The 21991-nt window shown below is 58.9% G+C and overlaps 1 protein-coding gene and 1 long non-coding RNA gene across 7 annotated transcripts in view; one reads left to right on the forward strand and one right to left on the reverse strand.

Moving 5' to 3' along the window:
* RNF44 (ring finger protein 44) overlaps positions 1 to 21991 on the forward strand; it is a 34736-nt gene that overhangs the window by 329 nt on the left and 12416 nt on the right. The window contains exons 1-3 of one of the 6 annotated variants that reach the window (XM_039484397.1): positions 14090 to 14208; positions 14922 to 15169; positions 15664 to 15825. The exons of 1 other annotated variant lie outside the window; for it this stretch is intronic. The gene's annotated coding sequence lies outside the window, so the exon portion shown is untranslated. Of the gene's footprint in view, positions 1 to 14072; positions 14209 to 14805; positions 15170 to 15663; positions 15826 to 21991 lie in introns of those variants that run through there. 4 more of the 6 variants (XM_039484395.1, XM_039484400.1, XM_039484396.1 and 1 more) reach the window with 4 other exon arrangements.
* On the reverse strand, positions 6069 to 13915 carry LOC120370152. Its single transcript, XR_005583649.1, has 3 exons — positions 13572 to 13915; positions 12617 to 12828; positions 6069 to 7116 (listed from the first exon to the last, which is right to left on the reverse strand). It is a non-coding gene; the product is annotated as an uncharacterized LOC120370152 (long non-coding RNA).

A 21991-nucleotide genomic window follows, 5' to 3' on the forward strand; every position in this document is an offset into this window, starting at 1 on the left:
GTGCAGGGTGTGGGCCGGTGGGGAGGTGCACACAGCCTGGTGCAGGGGTGTGGACGGGGCAGGTAGGTGCACACAGCCTGCAGGGGTGTGGGCCGGAGGGGTAGGTGCACACACAGCCTGGTGCAGGGGTGTGTGTGGGTGGGGGTAGGTGTACACAGCCTGGTGCAGGGGTGTCGGTTTGGGGGTGGGGGTAGGTGTACACACAGCCTGGTGCAGGGGTGTGGGTTTGGGGGTGGGGGTAGGTGTACACAGCCTGGTGCAGGGGTGTCGGTTTGGGGGTGGGGGTAGGTGTACACACAGCCTGGTGCAGGGGTGTGGGTTTGGAGAGGGGGTAGGTGTACACACAGCCTGGTGCGGGGTGTGGGTTTCGGGGGTGGGTGGGTAGGTGTACACACAGCCTGGTGCAGGGGATGTGGGTTTCGGGGGGGGTGGGTAGGTGTGCACACAGCCTGGTGCAGGGGGGGTGGGTTTGGGGGGGTGGGTGTGCACACAGCCTGGTGCAGAGGGGGTGGGTTTGGGGGGGGTGTACACACAGCCCGGTGCAGGGGGTGTGGGCCCGGGGGAGTCAGACCAGAAGAACGGCCATACTGGGTCAGACCAAAGGTCCATCTAGCCCAGTGTCCTGTCTCTGACAGTGGCCAGTGCCAGGGGCCCCAGCAGGAATGAACAGAACAGGGCGATTATCGAGTGATCCACCCGGTTGTCCAGTCCCAGCTTCTGGCAGACAGGCAGAGCCCGTGGTGGTGGGTGTGGAGGACAGGAAGGGGATGTTGTCGGGGCGGGGTGGGGGGGGAGTTGGGGTTAAAGTGGATCAATGGGTTTATCTCTTTTCTGTTGTCTGGGATGTGGGGAAAGGTGCCCCTAGGCAGGCTGGTTCAGCCCCCGCAGGGCTGGCCTTGCAGGGAAGGTCACTGCTGTGCAGGGTTGAGTGAAGTTGGGGCAGGGTCCCTGGGGGGTGGCTTTGTTCAGATCAGGGTATAGTGCAAAGGGGCTGCAGGGGGAGGGGCTGGGTGTGGGCAGCAGGGGGAGGCAGTGCCTGGGGCTGGGGGGGCATTGAGGTTGCTCTGTCTCTCTGTGGAGGCTGGTTACCTGGGCCCCCTGTAAAGGAGAAGAAGCCTCTGGCTGGCGGATGGGAGGTGGTAACTAGCCCCATGGCAGGCTGAGCTAGCCCAGGTGCTCTCAGTCCAGGCTGAGCTACAGTATGTGGGAGCATCTGCTGAGTCTTGCTGCATGCCCCTGCTGCAGGCTGTCAGAGCAGGGCTGCTAGCCGCTGGCTCCTGGGGCAGGGATTCTGACCTGGGCTGCCGTGGCCTGCTGGTGATTCTGGGGCTGGCAGCTAGCGCTGGAGTGTTGGGGTCAAAGGAGGTGGAATTATCATCAGGTGTTTGTACGGCAGCAGCCCCAGTGCACTGGTGCTGCACAAGCGTCTAGTGACACATGGCCCTTGCCTGGATTGCTGGCCTGGCACCGTGCGCCAGCACAGCCCTGGTTTGCCTCTTTAAACACATTTCCTCTTGTGTCGCTCTCCCCTTGGGAGGGGCTGCCCTGCTCGGCTCCCTGTTCGGTCCTTGCCTTTCGCTCCGCCTAGACATTGGGGCCAGTTGGTCTTGCTCACGAATTCTCGGGCCCGTGGGGCCGCAGGTTGGGGATTCTGAGTGCTGCAGGGGAAGGTTCTGACTTCAGGTTTTGTCCTGGCACCATCACCATGGTATCGGAGCGCCTCCCCCGTTACCAGCCTGGCATCACAAGGTCCCTAGTGGACTTCAAGGCGTCTTTGGCTCTCTGTGCTGCCCTGCGTACAGGAGGCTCTGTGGGGGTCATTTTGGGGGGCCTTGAATACTGCACAGGGGACCCAAACTCTGCCCAGCCCGGGACGGGCGGTGTTGGCAGCTTGCATGGTGCTCGGTCATAGCCATCTTCTGCTGTAATGTGCAGGCCTTAGGACCAGAGCGCAAAACCTTGCTCCGAGAGGGCTGGCCTGCATCTCCGTAGGCACGTTGCATGTAGGGATTTAGTCTCATCAGGCGGCAGCTCTGCATTGTAGACCTAAATTGGACTTTTTATTCATTCCCGTATGACGTCATCTCTTAAGCCAGGCTCCTGGGAGAAGTAGCTGCAGTGTTCCGTACAGCTCCTGACAAAGCCTGTGCTAGGACAGGGGACGGTGAACTGCCGACTGCAGGCCGTTGTAAACCTTGCACCTGAGATGACGTTTCTCCCAAGGCGGGGTCCACCCGTGTGACCGGGAAGCCTCCCTGCGGGGGTGGGGGCTGTCTGATGGACCCTGGGTGGGGGGATGCTGCAGCGCTGGTAGCAGAGTTGAATAGGATGCACGCTCCAGACTTGTTGTACTTGAAAGGTTCTGTGTGAGAGGGGCTGCGTTTCCAGTTACAGATCTGGTCTTAGCTAGCCTCCGTCACGCTGCTGAGCCAGGCTGAGCTCGGCCGTGTTCGCTTATTCGCCTGGTTACCCTGCTAGGCGACAGGACTGCCCACCTGTCATACTCCCCCATCTGTAGGCTCGAGGCAGCCTGGCCTTTCCCTTTTAAAACTGGTTCTCAGCTGATGGAAGGGTCTCCGAACCCGGCTATTCTGTCCCTGAGGAACTGAAAGGACACTTTGTACAGGACCTACTAAAACACAGAGCTCCCTCCTCTGGTTCAACAGGAGCAGTCAGCTAAGAGCTCTTATCCCAGGGCTGGGGGGACTTGCTCTCTCTACTGAAGTTACTAATTTTCAGCTCCACTCAAACCCCAGGAAAATGGAGAAGGAGCAGACATGATGGAGGGGGAGTGGGGGAGATCTTGGTTCTAAGCGCCTGGCAGGCGTTGCCCCTAGCAGTGAAGCATGCAAAGAAATACATGGAAAGCAATAGAAAAACTGCCTGGCAATTGTTCTCTAGCCTGCCAGGGTATATAACCCACTTTGCAGCCAGCCCTAATTCTCGGATTACTTGTATGCGGTGTCCTGGGGTTTCTGAAAAGCCCTGTTCGCACCTAGGGACTCATGGGGGGTGAGGGGTCTCTGTAGGTCATTAGCTTATTAAATACAAGGCTAACAAGCGTGTTTAAAGGCCTGGTCAGTGAGCAATGGATTCCAGCGACCCTGGCCCAGAGTAAATCCTTCTGGCTGTTTTTTTCTAGAAGTGGAAATTCCACTGGCTAAACTTGGTCACCAGCATGAGCGAAACGGTGCCAGAGCAGAAGCGCTGCGTTGTTCTTGCCAGCCGGCTCTGCCCTGTCCCCTCCGTTGTGGGCAGCACTGCCCTCCCCAGGCCGAAGGAATCATCACGCTCCCCCGGCTCCTTCCTACACCACATCCTGATAACCCGACTCTTCCTCTCCACTCTGGCAGCTGAAATGCTGGTTGGGACCCGCTGCGGCGCCTGGCTCTCCCTGCAGTCTGCCCAAAGCCAGAGCTGCTAATGTGACGGCCACACCTCCATGGCCACCTCCTGGGGCCTGTCTCTGGTGGTATCCCAAGACCTCGCTGCCTGACGCTCCCGCCTCACACCTGTCTGTGCCTGCTGCCCCCTCCCAGCCCACCCTACAGACTGACTCCTCCTGGGCGGCCCACGAGCACTGACCCAAGAGAAGAGGAGCAGGTCAAACTACCCCTGTCCTCTGAGTCGTCTCTCAGGCTGAACGGTGGCACCTCATCCCGGGGAGGAATGCAGCCTGGTTTCAGGACACCAGCCCGCCCAGGCTCTCTGGATGAGGATGAGCTCGAGAGGAGCAACTTGTGGTCCCTGTGATTCACACTCTGCACCCCTCCGTTTCCCCAGCCCCTCCTTGCCAGGATACTAGGAGCACAGAATTGATGCAGGCCTGCCCTTTACTAGCTCTTGTCAGAGGGAGAGCGAGCTGGTTTCTTATGCCACTGCAGTGCTTTGTGGGTAATTATGCACATTGCAATGAAAATAATAAGACTGGCTTCATAGCGGTGTCTAAAAATATGCCTAATGCAGCGAGCTGGTTGAGGTGCCTTTGTTTGTCACCTTTGGGTGTTTGCTTTGCAGCCAGCCTCGCCGTGGGAAGCTGCCCTCTGTGCAGCCGAGTCTCTTGGAGTGGGATTTGGGCTTTTAGATGAATTCTGGCCCCGCTTCGAATCCTTTTTCCACGGGGGAGTGCAGGCCCTCGGGTGGCGCTTCCGGTGGGATCGGTGCAGGAGTCTCTCCTGGGGTGAGTCCAGGAGGGCGCAGTGCGGGCGGGGGGTTCTTGTGAGCGACTTGTTCCCCTGCCGGGGGCACTGGTGACTTTCTCCCCGAACCCGAATCCAGCCCAGAGCAGCAGTGACCAGAGGTGATCCCCACCTGCTCGGGGACCTATGTGAAATGAGTAGGATCCGAGTGGCGGGTGCCCACCTGGCACAGAGCACTGCCAGGACTGGCCCTCTGGCGATCTCTGCCGTTTGAATGGAGCGCGAAGGTGACCCTGGCCAGTGAGCTCTTTGGGGCTTAGGTGGCTGGCAGCTGTTGTCTGGCTTAAGGGTGCCTGGCCCCACCCGATTCCCTTGTTTGGATGTTCTGCATCCGGTCAGAGCAAAGCACCAGGGCATGGAGCTAGAAACTGCAGGGCTGGGCCGACCCCAAGGCAGAACCCCCTGAGTCTCTTATTTTGTTACTGCCCCAAAGCACATGGGGAGGGTTGTCAGTTTTGCTTGGATGTATTCCTGGAGGTTTAGTTACATGATATAATCCTTCATTAAAGATTAATCTTTAATTCCAGGAGACTCCAGGACAACCCTACACATGGGCAGCCTCTGAATATTGGTGAGGCACTTCTGCTTCCCCAGGAGCATGTGCCCTGATCTTGGAGGTGGTGCAGTGCGGTGGCTGGGGCTGGTATCAGTACAGCCACACGGAGAACTCGGAGCTAGTGCTCAGCATGGCTGAGCAAAACCACAAAGGTCTCCTGTTGGAACTGACTTAATGAAAGGGCTGCTGGGCTGGGGGAAGCGGCGTCAGTCGGGAGCCAAGGGAGTGGAAAAAACAAAGGCGTGTGGGTTTGTGGGCTGAGTGGAATCTGCCGCTCTGGATGCTGGCGCTGCTCTGAGTGCTGGGGCTGGGTGGGAAGTGAGCGGTGGCATGGTTTCCTTTGGGCTATCTCGGCAGTCATGGTGGCTTTGGGATTGTGAGGGAAAAGGCCTCTGCAGCTGTCCTGAGGTCCCAGAGGAGGTGGCTACACACCAGCCTGCTGGGACAGGTGACTGGGCCAGTGCCCGTCCCCCAGATGTGCCTGGAGCCTGCAGTCACTAAGGCCCGTGGACACTGTGAAGCCGTTAGGAGCTCTGAGCTGCTCTCCACCATTGAGAGCGCCCGCGCTCAAGTCCAGCAGAGCTGAAGCCTTTACATGGGGCTCTCTCCACACGGGGCTCTGCTCCACAGGCTCCCTCCACCTGCTGGCGGGAGCCAGGAACTCCCCGGCTGTAATGAAGGCGAGATTGCCAGGGAGCGGTGAGTGCGGTTCCGGCGCTGAGCGGCGTGCTCACACAGGGAGAGGCCTCACACGGCAGGGCCGACGCAGAGCTCTGGGGAACAGCAGGAAATGGTGCAGCTGTGCTCTTCGGTTTGCAAGCTGAGTCCCTTCCGTTCCTTGCACAATGAGGTTAGAGCAGCATCCAGCTGAGGCAGGCGGGTGCCTTTCCTACCCAGTGCAGCACTGGGCTGATGCCTAGATTCCCCACCTGGTGTTTGCGGTGGGCTTTAGCAGCAGCCTCTGGTTGAGCCAGCCAGAGTCATTCCCCAGCAGGGCCCTTCAGCGCTCCAGGCCCCATGCGGGCGCTGGGTGGTGTGTGTGCTGGTGCTCCCTGCGTTGGAGCATACACGGTGTGTCCTCCGCTCATGGCAGCCACTACATCTGACTTGCAAAGCAGCGCTGGTCCCTGGAGCAGTAAAACCTGCTGCCTCTGACTGCCCTGGTTTATGGCTCCCATTCATGGAGCACATGGAACAAATAAAGGGGAAAGAGACTTTTTAAATCCCCATTGATTTGTGCAGTGGACGTTGCTACTTCTGTGAGGGGGAAGGGTGTGGCTTTGCCCGGGTGGGCCATGGGCTCTGTGCTGGGGAACTGATTGGGCTGGAAGCCCAGAGCCAGCTAATGCAATGGGGGCGAAGGAGTTTTGTTTGAAATGGAAGAGAGTTTAGGGGAATCGAATGACCCCTGGTGCAGGAATGCAGCAGTGATGGTCAGGCAGGGTGAGGGCTCTTCCTGCAGGTGCATGGCGCTGGTGGGCTGCTCTGGGCAGTGCTTGGCGGCTGTGGGAGCGGCGCTGTGATTAAGGCGGAATCACCTGTTGTGAAAAAGCCAATATGGGGCGTGCCCCTAATTCAGCCAGGATGTGACTGGGCCACCGGGGCTGGCTAGGGTGGGAAGGAAAAGCAGCCCAGTGCAGCTGAGCTAGCTGGGCTCTAGAAAAGTGGGGTTCTGACTTTTCCAATAAAGGAGTTTCCTAAAACTGCGGTTTTGCCCCTTGGCTGGCTGGACTCAAACACTTGATCTCTGCTGCTGACCTGGCCTCAGGGTGCCCTGCAATGTGGAGAAGCCCGTGTTCCTGTGCTGTTTGGGTGGAGTCTCGCACGTGGGAGCATTTAGAGATGTCTGTCTGTCTGACGAGTCACGATCACGGGACCCCCGCCTTGCCCAGAGACCCGCTAGCTGGGTGCCAGTTGGCGCGCGTTATTTCTTTGAGGAGAGATGGTTCTGGAGCTTGCAAAGGCCTGGGTCTCTAGGGCCTCATGGGCCAGAGTCGTGCTGCGGCAGTGGGAATCCGCAGCTGGCTTGTGTTTGGGGAATGAGGCTGGTTGTGAGTTGCTGGCTCATGCCAGGAAGTTAGGGGGTCACCCAAGGCACCCTGCCTTGGCATTTCTGTGCTTTGAAAAGTGGGTGTGGTGGGTTTTGGGGGGCCAGGGGAGGGGAGGGGTTAGGTGTTGCTCTAATCTGGAATTTCCAGTTTTTCCTAAAGAAAACGCCCACATCCACGTAGCGCTCTCAATGCGCAGGATATTTGCCCCGCGCAGACCCGCAGTGACGTCTGCCACTCACAGACTCTGTTCTACAGCAGTGGCTCAGCCATGGCAGCTCAGACTCCGCAGGGCTCTCCTCGCAGCATGGTCCTAATAATAAATAATAAAAATAATAATAGGAGATATACCAGTCTCCTAGAACTGGAAGGGACCTTGAAAGGTCATTGAGTCCAGCCCCCTGCCTTCACTAGCAGGACCAATTTTTGCCCCAGATCCCTAAGTGGCCCCCTCAAGGATTGAACCCACAACCCTGGGTTTAGCAGGCCAATGCTCAAACCACTGAGCTATCCCTCTGCAAAGCCTGTCTCGGCTGGAGGGAGGACGGGAGCGGGCTTCCATGGTTGGGTGCTAATGATTTCTAAAGCAAATGTGCTCAGTTCACCAGGGCAAATTTTGCAAACTGCCAGCCCTGCAAACTCAGTCTGGACTCTTTCCACCGTGTGCGCTGTCCTGATGAGTAAAGCATCTGCAGTCCAAGCCCTGCCTCCCTCTCGCACCTGGGGCCCTCGGTGGGTTTGCACAGGTGCCATTTCCTGGAGCTCAGTGACCAGCAAGGAGGGACAGAATCTCTGAGCGATGCAGGGCTCACAGCAGTAAAACGCTGTGTGAACTTTTGACTCGGATCCGTGTGTATCCTGGGGGGTGGGCCCAATCTGCAGGGAGCACTGCTTGAAGCCCTGCATCGTGGTGACCTGGATGAGACAAAGAGACCAACCAGCTGAGGGAAATGAGGAACCAAACCCTGATCCCCACTTAGCATTGCAGCCAGGACCTCTGTGCCAGCCCATCTCTGCCCTCTGCCTCCAGCACATACATTTTCCCTGCCATCCTGGATCTGGGTGTCTGGCCATGTTTGCTTTTGGTTCGGAGCATCTGAAGTGCTTTGCTCTTGCTGGCAGCGCTGCGGGGAACGTGGCTAACAATTGAGGTCCTTTGGCAGGAGCTGTAACTAGGGCTGGACGGCTCCGGTGCCCTGAGTGTATCTGTTGCCAGCTGTGCAGTAGCGCTTGCGAAAGGGGCGCTGTTAGCTCTCACCCGTGCCCTGTTACTGGTGCAGGCGATACCTGAGGGGGCTGTAACCGAGCACAGGAACAACCCTACTTCTCTGCTGTGTCTGGGAGGTTCCTGGGTGCGTGGCAGCACTTTGTGCCTCGTGTTATCACGTGTCCCTTAGAGCTGGCTGTTCGTGTGCAGCGCTCGCAGCAAAGTGCAAATGAAAATTTGGGGCAGAAGGAGAAGAAGTCTCTGAAAATCCCAGATCCTGTCAGGCAGGTGTCTCCAGTGGAAGTACTGTCAGCTCATTTTTGGAAATGATTAGAGTTCCAGTTGTCCATGTCCCTTTAAAGGGACAGAGTCAAAGGAAAGGCTCCATGCTTAAAAAAACCCCAAACCAACTTCCTCACTTTGTTTCTAGCGCCCTAGGTGGCTACATAGTGTTTCCACTTGAAAAGTAATTTTGTTTCACCACTGGTGCAGTTCTCCCTCTCGGGCGTTTCTCTGCTTGTGCAGTGAGACTAGACTCCTGAGCCTCACTTTACTTCCTAGGCACCAGCCCACGGCTGCCTTGCAAACGCCGTGAGAGCCAGAGGGATGCGTCCAGCCCAGCCCAGCCAGTGAAACTGCCTTGGGGACTCTGTTGTGAGCGGGGTCTGAGATCCAGCTCGGTGCCCCAAAGCCGCTCACTCTGAAGCGCCTCGGAGGGGGCGATAGGGAAAAGCATTTGTCCCTTCTGATGCCTGGGGGTTAATGTCCAGGCTAGAGTCAAAGGGAGGGTACATGGACACACACAACTGTAGAGCAGTGGTTTTCATACTTTTTTCTGGGACCCAGTTGAAGAAAATTGTTGATGCCCATGACCCAGTGGAGCTGGGGATGAGGGGTTTGGGTGTGGGAGGGGCTCAGGGTTGAGGCAGAGGGTTGCGGTACGGGGGTGAGGGCTGTGGGGTGGAGCTGGGAATGAGGGGTTCAGGGTGTGGGAGGGAGCTCTGGTCTGGGTCAGGGAGTTGTGGTGTGGGAGGGGGTCAGGGCTCTGGGGTTGGGCTGGGGATGAGGGGCTTGGGGTGCAGGAAGGGGCTCTGGGTTTGGGGGGCTCAGGGCTGGGGCAGGGGATTGGGGCATGGGCTTACCTCAGGCGGCTCGTGGTCAGCGGTGCAGCCGGGGTGCAGAGGCAGGCTTCCTGCCTGTCCTGGCACCGCGGACCATGCTGCGCCCCAGAAGTGCCCAGCAGCAGGTCTGGCTCCCAGGCGGAGGTGTGCAAGTGGCTCCACACAGCTCTCGCCTGCAGGGCAATGGGAGTGCAGAGCCGGTGCTCAGAGCAGGGGCAGCATGCGGAGCCCCGTGGTCTCCCCGCCTAGGAGCCGGACCTGCTGCTGGCTGCTTCCGGGGCGCAGTGTGGTTTCAGAACAGATAGCCACTAGCAGGGCCGGCTCCAGGGCTTTTGCTGCCCCAAGTGGCGGGGGTGAGGAGAGAAGCTGCAATCGGCGGCACTTTGGCGGCAGCTCCACTGTGCCGCTTTCTTCTTCGGCGGCAGGTCCTTCTCTCCGAGAGGGACCGAGGGACCCGCCGTCGAATTGCTGCCGAAGAGCTGGACAGGCCGCCTCAAGCACCTGCTTGCTGCGCTGGTGCCTGGAGCCGGCCCTGGGCACTAGCCTGCGGGTAATGCCGCCGACGGGGCTTTTAACGGCCCGGTCAGCAGTACTGACCCAGTGCCTGACATTCCGCGACCCAGTATTGGGTCACGACCCGCAGTCTGAAAACCACTGCTCTAGAACATGGCAGTGGGGCCCGATTCTGTGCTGTGCCTCCTTGGCAGGGGAGGGTAACAAAGGGGGTGTTTTGCCACCTTTGAGGTGCTGGGCTGTTTCAGAAGCTGGGGTTGGCCCCTGGTGTAAATGAGAACAGCCTCCGGGGCTGCACGGGGTAGGGAATTCCCTAGGAAGAGGGTTGCTGTGATGTGAAACCCTGTCATGGCAAGGGGGGAGGAGACCTTTCCCAGCCCTTCGCAGACACTGGGAAGGGGAGTTGTTTGCCGGAGCGACCTCGGGGCAGCATAGTCCATGGTATGTTCAAATCAAATACAAAATCTATCGGCAGAAGCAGGATGGCTCTGTGGCCCTGCATGCATGGACCCTCCTGAAATATGGCTGGGGGGGATTCGGAGAACGAGGGGTTCCCCTTGCTGTGCGAGTACCCAGGTCAGAGCTGGTTGCTGCAGTGTCTGACTTGCTGGGGACACGAAGTCCCAGGCCAGAGGGATATGGTGACCTTGGGGCAAGTGAAGAAAGAGAATGTGTGTTTGTGTGTGTGGGGAGCTTGTGGGTTTTTTCCTTCATACTAATGTCTATCCTGTGAGTACTGCTGCAGCTGTCAGTTTGGGGGTGAGTGGGAGGTGGGCAGTCAAAGCCGAGGCGTCCTGCTGTACTGTCAGGGAAGTTCACTGCACCAAGCTGAGTGGAGAGGGAGCACCTGGGGGGAAGTGGCTTATCCTGGGGCAGCTAAGCATGGCTGCATTGCTGCAGCCCCTGGAGCTTGGGATAGAAAGAACATCTCTGTCCCGTGCGCTCTAGGAGTACGTCTACACTGCAGGTAAGAACTCGTGGCTGGCCCTTGTCAGCTGACTTGGGCTCATGGGGCTTGGGGCTGTTCAACTGCAGTGTAGACATTTGGGCTCAGGGACCCCGGGAGGGTCCGACAGCTTGAACGTTTACACCACAGTTAAGCAACCCCTTAACCCAAGCCCCACAATCCCGTGTGAGGTGACATGGCCCAGCCATGAGTAGTTAAGTGCAGTGTAGACATACCTGGAAGGATTTATGGGCTTGGGTAGCCGATTGCTTTGCTTTCTGGACGGGCAGTTTCCGAGCCTGGCTGTGGGCTGCTGAGGGTCCCCCTGGCTCCTGGAGAAGAAACCAAAATGAGCCTGAACAAAAATTGTTAGCAACTAGGAGGTTTGGGGGAGGCTCAGGGACAAGAATTCTTAAGGGAGATGCACTGAGCCACTTGAACCCACCCAATCTAATCCTACTACAGACCTGACCTATATCTGGGTCATGGGAAGCGGCACATGTCTGCAGCAGCAGATGGTGTCTTAAAGAGGTTGGACTCAGGGAGGTTTGGATTTCGGCGACCAGGGAGAGGATGGGCTGTGCATTTACTCACGCTGCAAAGCAGCCAATGAGTGCCTGTGACGTCTCCTTGGAGGAAGGGCTGCAGCATGGTAGGAATGGCACAGTGAGCTCCCAACGGCTGCGGTGTGCTGTCGTGAGCACAGCCTGTGGGAATGCTGGGTCTTGAGGCAAGTCACAGACTTACAAGCAGGGTGTGGGTCAGATTAACTAAAGAAGGATGGGGAAGGAGACTGGGGCCCTTGTGACTGGTGTTGGAATTTCTCCTAGCGCAGCTCAGTGCTGACCAAAAGTTGCTGCCTTCTAGGGTGACCAGAGAGCAAGTGTGAAAAATCGGGACGGGGGTGGGGGTAATAGGAGCCTATATAGGAAAAAGCCCCAAATATCGGGACTGTCTCTATAAAATCAGGACATCTACTGCCTTCTGATCATCTGCTTGGGCAGAGGTGAAATAGGCTGAGGACCCCACTACCTGCTGAGCAGATCTCCACGTTGCAAAGTGGCAGCCTTGGCACGGAGGCCAGGGATAGAATGGGAGCCCAGAGGCTGACCTCCCTTGACCTCCAGGGCAGGGTGCAGTATGTTGGTGAATACGTGCAAAGCTTGCATGCCTGCTGCTCGCACCTGCCCTGGAGATCAGCTAGAGGCCTTTGCTCTCTACGGCTGCCACTCGGGTACCTTCCATCAGCACTAAATTCACTTCAGTAATGAAGCTCCCCTGGGAGGGGTGGGAACATATGTTCTCTAGCTCCGCAAGTAAGTACCTAGTTTAGACTGAAACTGCTGATTGGAAGGTAGCATGGCTGGCAGGGGCAACGTTATGTATGATTCTTGGGGTGCCTGAGCCAAGAGTAATGGTACTTGAACTGTCCCCTGACCCTTCCCAGCTGTGTGTCTGTCGTGAATGCTGTTCGCTGGGGTTCAGTTGGTGTGAACGACGCATGTAGATGGTGGGGATACTGAGCAATGATACTACGTGCCGTAGGGGGCTCGGACAGGGCCCGGTGACAGAGAGCCCAGGGGTGGCTCAGGTACGTGGTCTCCATCGTGTTTTCGTAAGTTTGTCTTGATCCGGAATTGGAACCACTCAGATATTTTGGCTGGTTTTGAAACCTAGCTCGTCTCGAGTGAACTCTGGACTGTGCGGTGTTGATGGGATTGTGATGTCAGGAGTGACCTGGCCGCCTATGTTGATTCGCTTGCTGCATTCCTGACTGGTTAAAATGTTGTAACCATTGGAGTGTTTCTTTTAGAGTGATGGCACTACCCATTCACTAGCTCCACAAACCCTTTGCCCTGTTCTACTTTACAGGGATGCTTTCGTGACTGTAGACGAGTCCTCCCATTGCATCACAGCTGTAAGCTGGCTCTCTTTCTTCACTGGGACTTTCTGTGTGTCCATTAAATGCCTCTATATTAGCAGGGAGGTTTAGTTTGGACACAGCATTTGGTACTTAACTATTTACCTGGTGTGACTCTCGCAGCTAAGTGAGTTTCCAGAGGATCAGTGGACAGTCAGTCGCATAACCTCTTGGCGTGCTCCGCTGGGCTCTAGGCACAAACTGCAGGGCTTCCTCAGTTTGCTTCTGGTGCAACACCTGTACATTTGTAGGGTTCTGTGCTCCCTCATTGTTCCCATATAAAGCCACAAGCCTTTCCAAATGACAATTGGGCTTTTCTGTTGCCAAAAAATGTAAACGGTCAGTGTTAGTGGTACCATCAGTTCAAACACTTCTGTCTGCATCTGTAACTATTGTGTCGAGTGACACCAGAGAGTAGAGGGGGGATTTATTTTATTTTTTTTACAGTTTGTTTACTCTGTGTTTAACAGCACTTGGTGCATAATGAGTTTCAATGCACTCAGGCCCCCTTTTGTGGCTTTTTCACACAACTAAAAAGGAAAAGATGGTTGTGAAACTACATATTGGCAGGGGGACATAGGGACATGTGTATGTTCTCAAGGTACTCTGAACTCATTTTTAAAAATGACTCTATTCTAAGAAGCTGACAGACCGGTTAAAATGAAAACTCGCTGGCTTTGGCTGAAAAGCCTGATGCAGAAGCAATGAACATATACATTAAACAAAAAAAGTCTAATAGTCTGACTAAAGCCATCCTTAAAACGTCAGTGAAAGCTGAAGCTCCATCACTGGCTCACTCCGTGAGGGGTCTAAATACTAGTGCAGCGCAAGAAAAGGGCCGTGTTAGCCTTAGCCAGGGTCTTGGCATTTTTCCCTCTTGCTCTTGGTTGCTTGTGCCGGTGTGAGATGGGGAGATTCTTGAATTTAAGCAGGAGTTGGAGCATGGATGCAGCCTCGGGCTTTCAGCAGGAAGGACTGTAAAATGCCTAGTATTTATTTGGGATTCATCTCTGAGGAAAACACATGATTAGATGATGTCAAATTTAGCCCCTAAACGGACCTCCCTCCATCTCGGTCCCTAGAAAGCGTGCGGCTCCGTCCGGCCAGGGCAGCGTGTCACCGTGCAAGCCCAGGCCGTGCAGATCTGGTAGGAGGGAGGCCTGGCCGAGTGCTGCTGGGCCACGCTAATAGTCCAGTGCCCAAGGACAGTGCTCGTGCTCCTGGCAGCTCCCTCGCGTTCAGTCACCGCGCCCTGGGGGTGCCCCTCCACGGGGCGCTGGCCATGGGGCGCGGCCCAGCACTGCGGGGACAGAGCCCCGGGGAGAAGCTGGCTCGGGCTCGGGAGCGGGGCCGGGCCTGGCCGATGCAGCCTCCCGCGGGCTCCGGCCGGCCCAGCCTGGTTGCTAGGCCCCATCCCGCGCTGCGTGGTGACAGTTGCTAGGATACCCGCTGCCCCTGGTTACGCCGTACCCGGGTGCCCCGCGTGAGGGGGGGAGGGGTTCGCCCCCCTCCGTGCAAGATGGCGGTGGAGTGTGACGCGCCTGGTCACGTGCCCCGCCCCGGGAGCGCGCGCGCGGCCCTGGCCCCCGAATGTTGTGAATCAAACGCCCCGGCCGCCGCTCCCCGTCGGGTCTTAAAGGGCCAGAGGCCGGGGCGGGGCGGGGCGAGCGGAGCCGCCGCCGGACAAGGAGGCGCAGGTAGGGCCGGCCCGGGCGGGCTGCGCGGGGCCGAGCAGGGCGGCCCGGGCCGGGCCCCTCCTCCCGGGGTCGTTGCACCGGCGGGGCGGAGGGCGGCCCGCGCTGCTGGCCCCGGGGCGGCGGAGCCGGGCCCGCGGGCGCCTGTGTGTGCGCGGGGCTCGGCCCCGGGCCCGCGGGCGGCGCGCGCCGGGCGCTCCCTTTGTTATTGCTTTTGTTTGGCACCGAGCACATGGCCCGGGCTCGGGCGGCGCTTAAAGCCCCGGCCCGGCCGCACGCGGGGGGGGGGGCGAAAACCCAGCGCGGGGTGACCCCCCCCCCCGTGTCCGGGCCGGGCTGAGCTGTCGGGGGGCGGACCCCGGGCTGCCGGGGAGGGGCAGGGATTTGGGGTGCTCCGGGAGAGCCTCGGTCCGGGGGCGCCGAGGGGGGGCGGCCAAGAACAGCGTCCGCTGACCTCCCAACTTAGTTTGACTTTCTAGTCCCGCTGCCCGCCCCGCGCGGTGGCTCCTTTCCTGGGCATCCCCGGGGTGAGCCGTGCGCAGCCCAGGGGGTTTCTAGCCCCGTGTGTCAGGCGGCACGACCCCCCCCCCCCCCGGGAGTGTTTCCTGGGCTAGTTGGCACTTGTGCAGGTCTGGGCTCCTTGGCCCAGGTGGGTGCAGCCGCCCTGTGCGGGGACTGCCGAGCACCAGCCCAGAGAGTTCCTGTTTTTTTTCTAGTCTCCTCCCTGAGCAGTGAAAGGGACAGTCTGGCCCCTTTGTGTATCATCGCTCCTGCAAACAGCGTCCCCCAGTGTCTGTGAGCCGGTGGCGGTGGGGCAGAGCGAAAGGAAGGGGAATTACCCAGGAGCCAAGAGGTTACAGCTGGCACTTGCAAACAGATGGAGCAGAGTAAATAAACAGGGGAGGTTACTACAGATGGTGGGAGTGGCGGAGGAGAAGGTCCTTGGAACAACAACCTTGAGACGGTGTGAAAGAACGGAGGAGCCCAGCGCGAGGCGAGGCGGAGGGGGTGTCTGGGAAGAGGGCTGATGAGTGATGGGAGAAGGTGGCAGCCCTGGGGGGGCTGGGATTTGGGGAGGCTGTCGAGAAGGGAGTTGCAGGGCCTGAGGCCTGGGGAGATGGGGGTGAGGATTTCAGCAGCCTGGGGGTGGGCAGGCTCTGGAATGCAAGGGGGGGGAGGAGAATTTGGGGTGATGATGGATATTAGGGGGCTGGTCCAAAGGGCACGTGCTGGAGGAGGGAGGCTTGGAGGGCTGGTCTGTGCTCCCAGATGGGGGGTGTGAATGCTCTTGTCTGGCTGTTCTTGGCAGGCGTTTTCCAGCACGGTACAGTACAGTTCTGTGGCGCGGCAGGAGGAGGAGGGGGCGTGGTCAAGGCAAAGAGAGAGGGGCCGTTAAGAATGGAATACAGGCCCGTGGTTCTCGCTGTAGTGTAGACAGACGCTTTTCCCATCCTGCAGGTTAAGTGACAGGGTGGTAAGCCCCTGCCCCCGCTCTCCGGCACAGCTGCACCAGGAAGATGCCGGGGTGCGGGCAGCTGAATGTTGTATAAACACGTTAGCGAAGGCAAAGAGCAGCAGTAACGGGACTGGAAGGGCGACGGGCTGAGCATGAGCCCCCAGGTAGGGAGTGGTCCTGGAGCTCTCCCCACTGCCCTCTCTGCTGAGAGGGGAGCTGTGGGGTGGAGTGGCCTGCAGCATTAAGAGGGAGGAAGGAAGGGGACAGCCTTCATCAGGGACATAGAGATCCCCTCTGGGGGCTGCTGGAAGCTGTCAAGGGCCCTGGAATGCCAGTGCCTTATGGCCAGGAATGTTGGGCCTTCCTGTGAACCGAAGCTGCTTTCTTTCCTATGACCCACCCTCAGGAGTGGGGCTCTGAACTGCGGGGTCTCCTGTGTGCCCGCTCTGGGGTGTGTGGCTGTGCTGTCCCTAAGGAAGTGCACGGCTCCCCGCATCTCTTTTTGAAGGGGCCCCCTGCAAGTCGCAAGTCCGGATTCCCCAAAGCGGTGTGTATTGCAAGTCTGTTGCAACCTGCTGGCAAATGCTCGCCAGCTCCCACGCTTGTAACTCTCAGGCTGCTGCTGTGAATACAACGATTGGTTGCTCATTGTTTATGTAGGACCTATGTTAAAAAGAATTGCAGCAAATTGCAACCCAGCGTTGAAAAAAGCTTAAGGGCTAGGTTACAAAGCTCCTCACACCATATCCCTTCAGCAACAAGCCGTTATTGCTACAGAGGGGGGAAGAATCGTAGGTGTGGAGCTTGGGGACATGGTGAACTCTTGCAGCACAGTCACCTCGCAGACCTGGCCCCCCACAGGTGGGCTGACATCAGGGGTTCAACTTCATGGGGTTTTCCCAAAGGCAGGAGGAGCAAGCTGCTGCTGGTGGGGGTGGGGGCACAGTTCCCAGCTCCTGAGATGCTGCAAACAGCGGGGAAGCTAAAATTAGACCTGGCCAGATCTTCCTTCTAGCTCTGCTCCTTGGATGCTGTGGCCAGTGTGAGGCCCTCTGGGAGGTTTGGGGGAGCCCTGTCCCCCCCAGCTGATACTGAGATTTGCTTTGGTGCTGTCCGTTGCGCAGTCTCCACCTGTTGTCCGAGCATCTCTCCCCTCCTTTCAGCCTCTTCTTGAGGCTGCCGCTCCGGTGGGGGTGGCCTCTGGCTAGCCCTGGCCTCTCTGCTGGGTGGCTGATCAGTGCTGCCAGTTCTCTTTGCAGGCCCTTCGTGGGTCTCCTGAGAGTCACTCCCAGCATTGCCTCCATGAGCCCTTGTATGGGACACATGAGCCGGGCCGAGGTTTGGCCTCGTTTTGTGCAGAGCCGAGGCAGCCCCTCTTGCTGAGCTGTGAGAGTTGTTTGATTTTTTTCTCTCCGATTGCACGCCTTGCTGCTGTGGCGAGGCCCATGGTCTGATCGAAAAGGAAGATGGAGGTTGGCAAATATAAATATTAGTCTGATAAATTGGCAGCTTCTAGCAGAGATTACCTGGGGCTTCTGGCCTCTGCCACCATGCAGGTGGTTGGTGCATCTTTGAGTTAATGGCTGTCGACCTTCAACTCTGAATGGTCTGGGGAGAAATTCCTGGCTGATCAGCTGTGGGCTCAGAACCCCCTGAAATATTCAGCTAAGATATCCTCTACGTAGGGTGCTGTTTTCTATTGGTGTATGGGACTTACAGGGCCTTCATTCACGTGTATCTGAGGCAGGGTAACGGTACGATCCCCATTTCACAGATGGGGGACTGGTGCAGAGACAGCCCAAGTGAGGGGAATGGCAGAAAGGTGGGAGGGATCGTCAGTGCAGAGGAGGATCGGAATATTCTCAGGAAGAATGGGACGATTTTGAGGACTGGAGCAATAGAGAAGGGGTCACGTTTAATAGCCCCAAGGGCAAGGTCATGCTCGTGGGGACTAGTAACAAGGATTTGTGCTCTGAGCTCGGGGCTCCTCAGCTGGAAGTGACGGAGGAGGAGAAGGACCTGGGTGTGTAGGCTGATCACAGGGTGACCGTGAGTGGCCGGTGCGATGGGGCTGTGACAAAGGTCTGTGTTAACCGAGGCTGGGTCAGGCGACGTGTTTCCGGTAGAGAGAGGAGTGGTAACGCCATTGCACAAGGCCCTGGTGGGACCTGGTCTGGAGCACTGTGCACTGTTCTTGTCACCTGCCTCCAGGAAAGATGAATCCAGACAGGAACTGGTGCAGAGAAGGGCTGCAGTGGTGATCGAGGGCCGGTCCTCCGAGACAGGCGGAAAGCACTCGCAAAGCGGGGGCTGAGCAGGGATCTGATTGCTGTCCAGAGAGGTGTGGGGGGGGGGGGGTGAAGGATGGGAGGGTGAAGAGCTGTTGGAGCTAGAGGTCAGTGCCGGCCCCAGGCCGAGTGGCCAGGAATGGGGTCAGGCTGGAAATGAGAAGGGGTCTAACCAGCAGAGGGGTGAGGCTCTGGACCAGCCGCCCCACACGAGCAGCGGGGGGCGAGTCGTACAGATTTATGAGTGGGACTGTGTGGCGGGGGGCAGGGCTCAGCAGCCTGGGGGCCAGTCTGAGTCTTCTCTTTCTAGCAGGTCAGGGAGCAGGAAGGAAGCCCCCTCCCCTCCCCGCTGGGTGTATTCTGGGTTGGGTTTTTATCTCCTTTCTCTGAAGCCCCAGGGAGCCCTCCGGGACATCGGGGGCTCTGAGGTGGCACCAGGAGGTTTCTCTCTCTGCTGCCTGGCTGGCTGGTTCCTGCTCACATGCTCAGGGTCTGACTGATCGCCATGTGTGGGGTCAGGAAGGGGTTTTGCCCCAGCTCAGACTGGCAGGGACCTTGGGGGGGTTTGTCCCCCTCGGGTCGCTTGCTGGGATCGTCTGGGGATCTCCCACCAAGTCACTTCCCTGCCCTTGCAGGAGCCTCAGGCATTGGTGCATCTCAGCACGCCCGTTCTCTGCCCGGGGCATGCCGCCAGCAGTGCAGTCTCCCGGTGGTTGGGCACGGTGTGGGGGTGGCCTGGGATGTACAGGGGGTCGGGCTGGATCATGGGGGCCCGTCTGGCCTTAAGCTGTGTGACTGGAAGTCTTTGGTGGAGCAGGGACCTGAACCCGGGTCTCCTGGGTCCTAGTGCCCTAACCGCTGGGCCTGCCTCTGCATTGCTGACACTTCGCCACCATGACTCTGGGGCATGCAGAGAGCCAATGGGGGAGCAGAAGTTATTAGCCGAGCACTGTCCCAAGGGCGGGGTGTGTGTGCACATTTCGCCCCCTCTTTGGAAGTGCTGCCTTTTGTTCTCGAATCTCGGTGGCCAGGATGGGGCGTTCTGGGCAGCCCAGTGCTGCTGAAGCTACAAAGCTTTATAGTTCCTTTCAGACAGTGGCGTGTCTGCGTCTCGTCTCTCACTGGTGTATAATGTGTTTCTCAGGATGCCCCGGCAGTGCAGGGAACTTGGTGTTTCTAGGCAGGGCTCGAAAGCGCTCTGTGATCGAGGGTGGGTAGGAAAAGTGATGGCAAAATGAGATTCCTCTCCAGAGCATGAGTGGCAGCGGGGCTGCTGGATTGGTGCTTTATTTAGGCAGCTGGGTGCCTCCCTCTCCTTTCCAGTGTGCTTTGATCAGCAGTGAAATAGTTGAGACTGACACGTAAATCACCATTATTAGGCTCCAGAGTTAACAGTTGGTTGAGGTGAATGAGCAGCTCATGCCCCAGAGCTCTTGCTTCAGGCTGTCTGCAGACTCTGCCAGACATCACTCCTGACGCTTGAGTCACAGTGTGAAGGTTATCTTTGCACTCCGAAGGGCTAATGTCAAATGAAAGCTAAGACTCTGGAGCAGGAGCTGTATTCCCCGTGGAGGTGCAGGGGTGCTGCCCCTATGGGGCCTGGCCAGTCTCTGTGGGACGTTTCAGAGGTTGGCCTGGGTCGGGGTCCGTGCCTGCCAATGAGGGCGGGTGGCTGAGCCACTGCCTTGAAGGCTGCCCTGGCAGAGCCTTGCCCAGAGGGTAGGTTTCAGTCAAAGTTCTTAGGGGCTTTTCCTGCCCTGGGAAGGGGTTGGGAAGAGCACGTGCTAACCCGATCCTGAGCACTAGTGCAGCCCAAGGCAGTCCTGGTTGCAAGGGTGTGAGCTGGCGGTGGGGGGTCAGCAGGCTTCGGACCCCGCTGGCTTGGCCAGCAGTGACAGGGCCTGTGTGATTCCAGCTGCCTGCGATGTCTGGGGGAGCAGGGTGGGTTTTCAGTAATCCCACTTCCCTGTTGCTAGGCCGCTGTGGAGCGCCTCGTCCTTGGTTCCCGTGGCTGATGGGCTGAGCGCCTGGGGTGCTGTTTCTCCCTGGCGTTTGTTGTGTGTAGCGCTGTGCGGCTGCTTGGTGCTGTGCAGAGCCAGAGCAGAGAGAGCTGCTCCCTGGCCGGCCAGGGAACGAATGAAGCTCCTGGATAGGAACAAAAGGGGAAGGTGGCACCCTGGGGGCGTCAGCGCTTCCACAGAAGGTCCCTGGCCCTGCCTGTTCTCCAGACCCCTGTGGAGTGTGTGGTCCCTGCCCTCTTGCAATGGGCTCTCTGGGAGGAGCATCCGCGCCAGTACCTCGCCGCCGGTGTGACAGTCCCACGGCACCCCGCGGGCGCTGCTCTTCTGGGGAGCTGCAGGGAGGGCCGCTGACAAAACCTGTGTCCCCGAGGAGCTGGCTGACCTGAGTGGCAGCAGCCTGCCTAGGAGGCCCTTGGTGGGGAGCTGGTGGCGACAGCAGGCCTGGCATAGCGAGGGGCCCGAGATGTTGCTCCTGGGACGCAGGCTGGTGCAGCCGCGGGAGCTTGCAGGGCCGTGAAGGCTGAGGCTGCGGTTGGATGAGCTCACTCCTCCCCCTGCCTCGGGCTCGGCCCCGTGAGACCGGCCTGCCCAGCAGGTGTGTGCCCAGTGCGCCAGCAGCTGTGCGAGCCGGGCCAGCAAACCCAGCTTCCTAGGGTCCCCCTAGGCCTGAGCCTGGGCCCGGGCTGGCCGGTCTCACTGGCCCAGAGTCAAGGCTCCCTGGGCAGCGAGCTCAGCGTAGTCTCTTCCTGCTCTGCCTCCGCGGGCAGCTGAGCCCAGCCTGGCCCAGAAAGCAGGGCCTGCCCTGTCCAGGCCTTCGCTCTGCGCCGGAGAGCAGGGACCCTTTCGGTGCATTGCTTACTGTCCGTCTGGCATTTCCTGCAGCTAGGGTGGGGGGAGAACGCCCTGGCCCCATGTCTCTGCCCTCCTCCCCAGGCCTGCAGGTGACGTGCTGGGGTCGCTCCAAAGCCGTGCCACTGCAGACCAAGCGGTGTCTGTTGATAAGGCACCGAGCTGGGACTCAGGAGATCTGGGTTCTGTTCTCAGCTCTGCGGCTGCTCTGCTGCGACCGTGGCCAGGGCACTTCCCCCAGGGATAACCGTTTGTAAAGCAGCGGGAGGCTCCCTGCGGGAGAAGTGCTGGGGAGAGAGGTCAGCTTTGCTGTGCCCTTGGCTCCGAGCAGACTGGCATGCCGGTGAGCCAGCAGGAGCCCGCGGTCAGGGGGCCGCTCACCAGGGTCCCCTGTGGAGGCCCGGCGCTCTCCTGGCTGCATCACGGGGTGTGCATGCTTAGCTGCAAGGGGGGGCTCCCTGCTCCCACCCGTTTCCCTCCACCATCTCCTTTCCAGCTGAGAGCTTGGTGTCTTCCCTCCCCTTGGCCCTGTGCTCCTGACCACGAGACGATAGCTTCTGTCTCCTGCCTCTCCCGAGGCCTGCTGGAGTGAGACTGGGCCCCAGGGCAGGGACACAGGCCCCTGAGGACCCAAGCAGCCTGCAGGGCCGGCCATTTCCCCTCAGCAGGGTGCCCCAAGGAATGGGCTTGTCCCATGGCAGCTCCCCCATTGGGAATGCTCGTTCCTTCGCCGGGCACTGGCCAGGCCCCACAGCACGAGGCCTGTAGCTGCCCAGGGTGCCGACACCCTGCTGCAGAGACCTGCAAGCCTCCGCAGGTCCTAGCGTGCCGTAGGCAGCAGGGCCCGAAAGGTCTTGGCACTAGCAGCAGTGCAGACACTATGGGAACCTGGTACCTCGGGTGCCCGGCCTCGCCAGGCCCTGGGCATTGTGGGAAGGCATTACAAAAATGTTAATCCCAGGGGCTTAGACGCTGGCATGGAGTGAGATCTGCCCAGCCCCTCGCAGAGGCAGACGGGGTCACAGCTGGGGGCACCTGCGCTGCGGGGCCAGCTGTTAACTGCATCAGTACCACATCGAATAGAATCTGTCCAGGCCCTTCTGCTTCTGAGCAGCCTGTTGGCCTGGAGCAGGGGTGTGGGAAGTGCCTGGGGGTCAGCCCCCTTCCCCCCG

This window comes from Mauremys reevesii, linkage group 8, assembly GCF_016161935.1.
Source record: "Mauremys reevesii isolate NIE-2019 linkage group 8, ASM1616193v1, whole genome shotgun sequence".
NCBI lineage: Eukaryota > Metazoa > Chordata > Testudines > Geoemydidae > Mauremys > Mauremys reevesii.